Source organism: Ochotona curzoniae, unplaced genomic scaffold, assembly GCF_017591425.1.
Source record: "Ochotona curzoniae isolate NIBS_2020 unplaced genomic scaffold, NIBS_Ocur_1.0 scaffold_2453, whole genome shotgun sequence".
In the NCBI taxonomy this organism is placed as follows: domain Eukaryota; kingdom Metazoa; phylum Chordata; class Mammalia; order Lagomorpha; family Ochotonidae; genus Ochotona; species Ochotona curzoniae.
In genome coordinates, this window is record NW_024467094.1 from 642652 (window position 1) to 651362 (window position 8711).

Genomic DNA, 8711 nt, shown 5'->3' on the forward strand with positions numbered 1-8711 from the left:
GGCAGTGCCAGTATCCCAGGTAGACACCAGTTCCAGTCCCGGCAGCTTCACTTCTGATTCCACTCCCTGCTTATAGTCAAGGAAATTAGCAGAGGATGGCAATGGCTCAAGCGCTTGGGTCCCCGCACTCACATGGGAGACTCTGAGCAGGCTCCTAGTTGTGGACTGGTCCAGCTCTGAATGTTACAGCCATCCAGGGAGCAAACCAGTGGATGAAAGAGCTCTTTCTACCTTTGTCCACAGCCCTTCCCTCCCCACTGCCTCTCTCTGTAACTCTGACTTTCGAGTAAATTATAAATTTCTTTAAAAATAAGATCAGCTGAAAAGGCTTGCATATCAATTGAAATATGCAAGATAGGAACTGAATTCCAAGAGGAAATGCACGAACTATTATATCTGGAAATGGACCGAGTGGCAGGCACAAAGTCAGAGAGGACCGAGTTGAATTCACCGTACTGTCAACTCCCCGGGACAATGGGCCCCTGGACTGCCCCTGCCTCCATGGCACAACAGACAGTTATCTCAAGCCCACGTGGGTCATCAGCCAAGATGCATTGCAATCTACGAGGTGAAACGCAACACTCAAAATCACAGATATAGACAGAGCATGAAGGTCACAACAAAATAAAACTTAGAAATCGATCACGTGAAGACAGCTGGGAAATTATTGACCCAAGTGAAGATTCCAAAAAGCACCTAGGCCAAAGAAGAAACCCAAAGAAACATCTGTTAAATTTTGAACTAAATGAAAAGTTAGGATATGACTCATCTGGGATCGGCGCAATGACCTAACGGCTAAAGTCCCAGCCTTGAATGTATCAGGATCCCATATGGGTGCCAGTTCTGATCCCGGCAGCCCCACTTCCCATCCAGCTCCCTGCTCGTGGCCTGGGAAAGCAGTCGAGGACAGCCCAAAGCCTTGGAACCCTGCACCCGTGTGGGAGACCTGGAAGAAGCTCCTGGCTCCTGGCTTTGGATCAACTTAGCTCATGAACATGCTGGTCATTTCAATTGCTGGGTCAGCTCTGTTTCCAGTCCTGTCTTCCATGTAAACCAATGGTTGTTGCGGTTCAGCCCAATCCTGCCCATTTCATACTTGGCCCTCATGCAAACCAGAGGGAGCTGCCGCCTAGTTGGGGCGACTGCTCATAACCCCCACCAGGCCTGCCCCCTACCCTGGTTCCCATGCTTGCCACTATGTACCGCAGACTTGTTCATCCTGTCCCGCATCCCATTTAGCACTTATACACATCAATGGGCATTGAAGCCTAGTTCACATAACCAGCCCTACTATCCAGCGCACACACATACTAGTGGGTGCCTTTCTGTCTAGCCACCCCTGCCCCAGTCCTGGTTTTCATGCTCTCCAGTGGGAATGGTAACCCAAGAGGGAGGTGCCCACTATTTCCCTCCTAGGCCACTCCTACTCCCAGATTAAATACTCTCCAGGTGGTTCTGGAGTTTAACTCGACAGATATAGCCCCAAGTGCCAGCTCCTGCCAGCTAATGATGTGGTAAAGCCCAACCAATCCTCACCCACTCTAATTTTGGCTTGCACCAGTCGGCACAGGCAACTGAACCTGGCTTTTCCCTGATCTAGCTCACATGAGGCCCACAGGTGTTGTAGCCCTGCCTGGTCTGGTCTGGTCCCATCCCAACTCACGCTCTCCAGTGGGAGTAGCTGTCCAGCAGGGGAGCCCTCCACATTCCCCCTGCCAACTTTGCCCCCTCCCGCCCTGGTTCTCATGTGTGCTGCTTGGGCACTGCGGCCACATCTGGTATGGCTCACTTCACCTTGGCATTCCATAATGTACATTGGTTTGTGTCGCGACCGAATCTGGCCCGACCCACACTTTGTTCTGGGGATTGGATTCACCAGCGGGTGATGTAAACTGGTTCAGCCTGGTCTGCCCCCAACCTGTGCCAAATGTATGCCTGTGGGTATCTTCCTCTGGCCTAGTCTGGGTTGCTCCCTATCATGGTCCTTGCACTCACCTGCAGGGACTGTGTCCTGCCAGAGGAGTTCCCCAAGCTCCTCCATCAGAATCTCTCCCTATGCCAGATCTTGTGCGTATTAGTGGGTCCATGGGCCAGCCCTACTTAGTCCACCTCCTGTCCTGGTAAGAACAGTGGCCTTTCCTTCCTGGCCTTCAATCCATTCTGGTTCTTATTGTTGGATGTTTCAGGCCAGCCAAGGCTTGTCCATATCCAGACACTGCTCACACATGGTTCAGTAGGGGTAGAGACCTTGTCTAGTCTGTCCTACATCTACCCAGGTTCTCCAGAGCACCAGATGGTGCTGGCGTCTGGTCCAGTTAGGCACACCCAGCCCCGGATCACACTTCTGCCAAGGGAGACTGCAGCCATATCCAGACCAGAACGCAGCCCCCACTCCGGCCCCCACGTTCTCCCGTGGGAACCTCAACCCAGCAAGGGTGTACTCTCACAGCTCCCCAACCAAGCCTATTCCCAGCCCTAGATTAGGCACATATCAGTGGTTGCTCTGACTCAGTTGGCTTAGCCCCTCACCTGTTTCAGCCTTTGCCTTCGATGCTGTGGCCTAGTATCCCTGGCTCATGCAAACCACTCGGTGTAAGAGCCTAGTTTGGCATGACCTGTGCTCCATCCTGATTTCTGTTCTTCCTTGTGAGTTGAGGTTTACTCGGCCCTGCCCGGTCTGCCCCCTTCCAGTTGCAGCTCGGCCCACCCCACATCCTATTTTAGGATGCACCTTCGGATGTTGCTGCCTTGACCAGTCCAGACTGTTGTCGGTTTCTCTACCCGTAAGCGATGGCAGGTTCCATGGTCACACCTAGCTCAGCCCACCACCACCCCAGCTTGCAAGTTAGCCAGGGGGACTTGTAGTTCCACAGGATTGGGCCCACACTTCCCCCACAGAATTTACCCCCAGACCTGGTTCTCTTGAGTTCTGGTTAGTATCTTAACCCTGCCAATTGTGATGTGTCCCCTGTCCCACCACTCAGTCAGGTACTGGTCCCTAGCCCTGCCACACAGACCCCCATCCATAGCTTTCGTGTGGACTGGTGTGTGGCAGTCAGTGATGCTCTACACTAACAGCCCATCTCAGGATTCCCATGTGGGCTGGTGAATCAGTCTGGCCTAAATCAATCTTATGGACTCTCTCCTTCAAACGAACAGGCCTTGCCAGAAAGTTCCGTGACCCCATTGCTGGGAATCACCCAGAATTCATCCCTCACTTACACTCACACTGGCCTTACCCACAGATGTCCCAAGACAGCAATTACACATCCTAAAAACCCCAGAGCTTGCTGCTGGGCGGCCAGCAGACAGAGCCTGGCCCCACTTGGTGAGCTGTCCTCCCAAACCTAGGACTTGGTCACCACCTGGCGGCAGTGACTTTGGCCTGAGTCCCCAGCATTGGGTCTGGCCTGGCTGGGGCACCCCCCACAGGTGCCACACTGCAGGGGGCTCCTTTTGCCCCAACCTGCTCTTTCATTTTTAATAATAGATGACAGCATCCAGTTTTATATGTATTTTTACTGGAGCTATTTAAAAGAATAGTGTAACACAATATACCAAGCACTAGCAAGTACTTCAGGTTGTGGTGAGAAATTTAGACGCACGGTTATTAATGTGCACAGTTTATAGGGTTTTCTAGAAGTTCTCCCAGGGCTGGAAGCGCTGCGCCCTGGGAGTGAAGCGGTGGTCTTCCCGGGCTTGCCGCTTGCGCCCTCTGCTGGTGGGCTGAGGTTGGCTCTTAACGCAACCGCGCACCCCAGTTCTGGGGTCTCGGTGGATCCAGGGGACCCTGCAGGGGCCAGGCCGCCTGCGACAGGGGAGGTGAGCCCGGTGCTGATTTGCGTGAGGCCTTCAAGGCACTCCGAGCCCAGAAGCGCAGACGAGCAAGCTGAACACACAGAGGTTGCTTGAATTGTCGAGGGTCACGCAATTGGGGTAGATGCAGAACTGAGAGCCAAGTCCTCTTTCCTCAATATTTGCATAAAAAAAGAGTCATGGAGGGGAAGAAACATATATGTGTATGTATATGCAGATCCAAAGGCAGAAGTCAGATGGGTCATCATATGTACATATGAATTTATTCATTTCTTCCCTGTGTTGGTTCACTCCCCAAATGGCCACAGTGACCAGAGCTGGGCCAGGCTGAAGCCAGGAGCCGGGAACTCCAACCCGATCCCCCATCAGGGTGGCAGGGACCCAAGCATTGGGGCCATCCTCCACTGCTTTCCCAGGCCGTAAGCTAACCCTCCCAGGAAAGCAGAGGATGATCCAAGGGCTTGGACCACTGCACCCGTGTGAGAGACCTAGAAGAAACTCCTGGCTCCTGGCTTCGGATTGGCCAGGCTCTGCTTGCTGTGGCCATTTGGGGAGTGAACCAGTGGATGGGAGCTCTCTTGCAGCTTATCTTGTCAAAGAAATAAAAATGTGATTGAAAAGAGACAGAAACTGTGTCTCCAGCCTTTCTTCCCAGTCCGTGAGGGACGCCCTCTCCTCGTGGCTGGGGGCTGGGTGTGACTTGTGCCCATCTTTTTAACACAGATAATTAATAAACGCCTCCCAGGTATATACAGGCTGAGCATCCCCTAATCCAAAAATCCCAAATCATCCTAAATGCAAAAACCTTTTAAGTTCTTCCACAACGCCACAGATGGAAAACGATGCCCGTGACCTTATACGGTCCACCTTCAAAAGGCTAAAAAAAAAAAAAATAGCGCACACAACTCCACTCACTGGCCTGGGTTGTGGCACAGCAGGTGAGGTAGCCGTCTGCCACACAAGCATCCCACGTGGGCACTGGTTCAGGTCTCAGCTGTTCTACTTCTGATCCAGCTTTTTTGCTAGGGTGCCTGGAAAAGCAGCGGATGGTGGCGGGATGCCCCCCGTCCTCAGGACCCCTGAGCCACCCAGGCAGAGTTCCAGACTCCTCCCCCGCTTTCTCTGCTTCAGCCCTGGTTGTTGTGGCCACTTAGGGAGCGAACCAGCAAGTGGAAGACGTCTCCTCCCTTACTTCAACAAGCAAACAAAAACCTTCAGGTCATGTGGATAAAGTGTAGGAAACATACATTTCTGAGTTTAGCCGTGGGCTTCACTATTTAAATGCAAATAATCCTCAAATCTGTAGAAGTCAATTGTCCCCAAACCGCTGTAGTTTCAAGCCGTTTGAATATGGAATACTCCAGCACTATTAACATATACACATGTGTTAGCATGACTTTCGTGTATAAAATATCTACGCAGTCTCGTTTTATTTTTTTGATATGTCCATCTCTCCCGAAGGATAGAGTGACACAAACAACACAGTTTCTAAATATCAGTGAAGTGACTAGCCGAACACAGTGTGTAACAATTCAGGATTCCTTTGTATGTCTATTTCTCACGTATTTCTTTAGCATTCATCTGTGCTTGGCCAAGGGAAAAAAAGAACCACAGCCACTGACCCCGACGTGACTTGAACACGCAACCTTCTGATCTGGAGTCAGACGCGCTACCATTGCGCCACGAGGTCACAGCCAACGCCTGCCTCTGTGTCGTTAAAGGCCTCGCTCGCTCCGCCGCCGGAAAGGTGCGGGCGGCCCGCGCTCCTTCCGGAAGTGCCGCCCTGGTTCACCGGAAGAGCCCGCCCGAGGCGGAGCACCGGGCACCGGGGCGGCGGGGCAGGGCGGCCCTGGGAGGGCGCGGGGTCCAGGACTTGGGGCGAGGGGAGTCACCGGGATGGGGCGTCGCAGGGATGGCGCCCTGACACCCCCGCAGCCCCAGGACGGGGGGACGCCGGCGTCGGGGCGAGGCGGGCGGCTGAGGGCGGCGTCCCCGCTGCCGCCTCGCAAGATGGCGCGGGTGCGCGGGGAGCCCCGGGACGCGGAGGAGCTGCCGTGGGGGAAGCGTCGGGCGTCTGAAAGATGCAGCTGTATTAATTTTTAACTCTAAGAGTTTGAGGAAAATCAGAGAGCAGTTTATTGGGAGAAAATGACAGTGATGGGGAAAATAATCTCACCATCCTCTTGCTAATATTGTGATGTGCGGTTTGTTTGTTTACTGGGTGTAATCCCAGGCACTTCAAAGGAATTCGTGCAAAAATGAGATTTAAAAAAATCAGATGTTGGCATGCAGAAAAAGTTTAGTTTTTTTTTTAATCTATGGCTAACCCTTTTTTAAAAAAGATTTATTTTTATTGGAAAGTCGGATATACAGAGAGAAGGAAAGACAGGAAGATCCCCCGTCCATTGATTCAGTCCATAAGTGATCACAACGGCCAGAGCGGAGCTGAACCCAGAAATTCTTCCAGGTCTCCCACATGTTAACAGGGTCCCCAGGCTTTGGGCTGTCCTCCAGTGCTTTCCCAGGCTACAAGCAAGATGGGAAGCAGGGCCACCGGGATTAGAACCTGTGACCCTATGGGATCCCGGCACATGCAAGGCAAGGACTCCAGCCACTAGGCTACCACACTGGACCCAGTGGCTACCTTTTTTTCTTTATTTCTGACAATCATCACGTAGTTAATTAGGGCAACAAGTTTCAAGGGCTACAGGAAAGTGGCTAAGACTTGATGGTTACCGCCGTTACACAAAGTGGGTGGACACCACAGTGACCTCCATCAGGGTGGCACAAAGGCCAACAACATTCGCTGTCCTGTCAGGGCCCAAGCAGGGCTGATGCCAGCACTCACGTCAGAGGGGGTGGGGTATAAAGCCTTTGTCCCGGCCACCCAGCTTGTCCTTCCCATTTGTGGTCCTTTCTTCTCCTGTTCATTCCGCCACCGCATGGGAAAGGCCCAGGAATGGACTTCTCTTCGCATAATAAAGGTTGTTTGTACTTGGCTGATATTTTCTTTCTCAGGTGAACTAATATTTCCACATTGTTTTTTTTCCTGTATCTGGGGTAAAAGGGGAGATAAAGGGAGAAACCCCACCCAGTCTCCCACCCATCCCAGGTCCCCGATGTGGGGCATGCTCCGGGGGTCTTGCTCAAGTGGTTTTGACAGTTCAACAGTTCTGAATTGCTGCCGATCTCGCCGTTCCAAGCAGAATGAATCCCCTGATTGACATAGTCCACCTTAGAATCTCTGTTTGTGGCTACCCTTTTTAATGCACATTTACCACAAGTATTTTGAAGGTTCCTCCTTCAAAAAATTATAATTCTGCTCTCTATGAAATTTTTAGTCCCAAGGGGTATGTGTGTGTGTGTGTACATAAGTAACAGATGGCTCACATCCCTAGAAGCAACTTGTAAGCTTGAATAAGTCGCATTGACACCCCTTCCCTGTCACTTCCCAGTTCATTTGTAAGATGTGGAGAGTGGAATATTGGCCTCATTTCTGCACTGGTGTGGCCCCTATGTTTGAATTCACAGTTTTCCCTGGTGTAATTCTTAGTGGCTCCTTGTCTTACTTGTTAGCACCTTTACGTCTCTGTTCTGGACAGTATTTTCTTTAGAGAGAGAACCCATGGTTTCATCCACTGACTTCCAAAATGCCAGCAACAGCTGGACTTGAGTCAAACTGAAGCCAGGAGCTCCATCCGGGTCCCCCGATGGGGTGGCAGGAACCCCACTACTGCGGCCACCACCTGCTGTACTGGCCCACAAGCTGTAGCAACAGGAAGTTGGACTCTGGGGTGAAGTCAGGCACCCCCACATGCGATACGGGCCTCCAACCTGGGACCTGACCACTAGTCCAAATACCCTCCTCTGAAGACGTCATTCAGATTCAGTAAATGTGACACCCACAGGGCGCGGGGTCTTTGGGCGAAGGGAGGATCCGGAGTGTGCCTCTGGAAAGCAGACATTCGCGGTGCCTGGTGCTTCCAGTGAGGCTTGCGGGGGCCGCCGGGGGGCGCCCGAGCCTCGGGGGAGTCAGGAAGAAAATCCGGGCAGTTGTTTTGTCTGTGGAAAGGTGTCACACTAGCAAGCACTCGGGTAGGAACGTGGGGTCCCCATGTCCCCTTCCGGAGGACCTGGCTTGAGACCTCACCACTTGACGTCTCACCAGCTCCCTGCAAACAGCCACATCAAAGCGGTGTCTGCTCCCCCAAAGGCGCAGAGGAGTTCCAGGCTCCCGGCTTCTGCCTGGCCCAGACCTGGCTGCTGCAGGCATCAGGGGAATGGACCAAAAGATGGAAGTGCCCGTGGGTCTTCTCTCTGAGTTTCAGATAAAGTGGATTTTAATTTTAAAAGTGTGGCAGACCTTTGGGGTTAACTGTGGCTGCCACCAGGCTGTCAGAAAAGCCGGGACGGAAGTGGTCTCCGATTCTACCTCTGAGTGACCAGAGCCAGCCTGCTGCTAGCTCTCAGACCTTTTTCCCCTCTCCTCTTGTGAAGCCCTCCAGTATACCTACCAAATGAAGTCATGCTGTGCCTCACCTCCAAAATTAGGGGTCTGGAACTTTCTGGAAGGAACGCCTCATGCCCAAGGGAAAGACTTCCACATCCAGAAGTTTGAAACCCCTGCTCAGTTTTATACTTGCACCTGTGGCATCCTGGTCCCTCTTCTCCTGGGATTATGGACTCAAAAACGACATTGTGTCCTGTGACGGGGTATGCCACTAAACCACAGCATGACCATATGACCAAGTGAAGGGACCAGAGGCAGGTTAGCCTGGCTTTAGCCATCCTCTGCTGCTTTCCCAGGCGCATTGGCAGGGAGCTGAGTGGGAAGTGGAGCAGCTGGGACACGAACCCCGTATGGGATCCTGGGCTTGCAAGGTAAGGGCTTAGTC

At 52.4% G+C, this 8711-nt stretch overlaps 1 non-coding gene across 1 annotated transcript; it reads right to left on the reverse strand.

The window, feature by feature from the left end:
• Window positions 1–5434: 5434 nt before the first annotated feature.
• Window positions 5435–5506, reverse strand: TRNAW-CCA. Its single transcript has one exon. It is a non-coding gene; the product is annotated as a tRNA-Trp (tRNA).
• Between the last annotated feature and the right edge of the window lie 3205 nt (window positions 5507–8711).